Genomic DNA, 935 nt, shown 5'->3' on the forward strand with positions numbered 1-935 from the left:
TGCAGTTTTTGAGATCCATGCACTCAAATTTTTTATCTGCAATTTTTTTAAAATAATTGATCTCTTTCACAAGTTAATTCTTGAAAATCATCAATTAAGATACTTATCATGCTGATTAGTTTTCTTTTAGACAAAAGATGCATTTTTTTCTTTCAATTCAAGGATACTTACCTCAAATTTTGCTTCTTCTTTCACGTCTGAATCTCCAATAGCCATGAGAGCAATCTCATCTACCTTTCCATCATCAATATGTTCTATTCTTGATTCCCATGAACTCTTCATGTCATATTCTTCTTTATCATTTATGTTAATCATTGGAGCACTTCTTGCTACCTGTTTCTTTGTGTGTGTCCATGAGAGAATCTCAAATTTATTTTGCAGTTATGCAACTAGATATTCGGCGATACTCTTCTGGTCCAAGGCCACAAATAAGAATAAACTTATCTTTGGCATTCTTACCAAGAATCTTGAAGTCAGGCTCCACGTATTCACTCTTTTCCTTTTGTACGTTATTATTTTCAGCATCCTTCTTAGTTGGGTATTCTAGTCCATTAATAACTTTATTCCAAAGTTCATAATCTTCAGCCTAAATAAAAAATTTCATCCTTGATTTCCACCATGAGTAATGCTGGCCATTGAATAGCGGAGCTTTGTTGATATCTTATCCTTCACTATATCCGAGTGGAGGTGCATAATTCATCCCGATCTTTTCTTAAGTGGTTAAACTTTTAAGAAGAATACTTGTTCTGATACCAATTGTTAGTGTGCACGACCTAGTAATTTACTGATTTTAACTTTTCGTCTAAGTGTGAAACAGGTTGCCTAACGTGTTCCAGCAAAGCAGTAAGGACAATAAGTAAAAACACATTATTTTTACGTGGAAAATACCCGGCACAAAAGGTGTAAAAAACCACGATCTATACCCCTAAAGGATT

This window comes from Solanum tuberosum, unplaced genomic scaffold, assembly GCF_000226075.1.
Source record: "Solanum tuberosum cultivar DM 1-3 516 R44 unplaced genomic scaffold, SolTub_3.0 scf00052, whole genome shotgun sequence".
Taxonomy (NCBI): domain Eukaryota; kingdom Viridiplantae; phylum Streptophyta; class Magnoliopsida; order Solanales; family Solanaceae; genus Solanum; species Solanum tuberosum.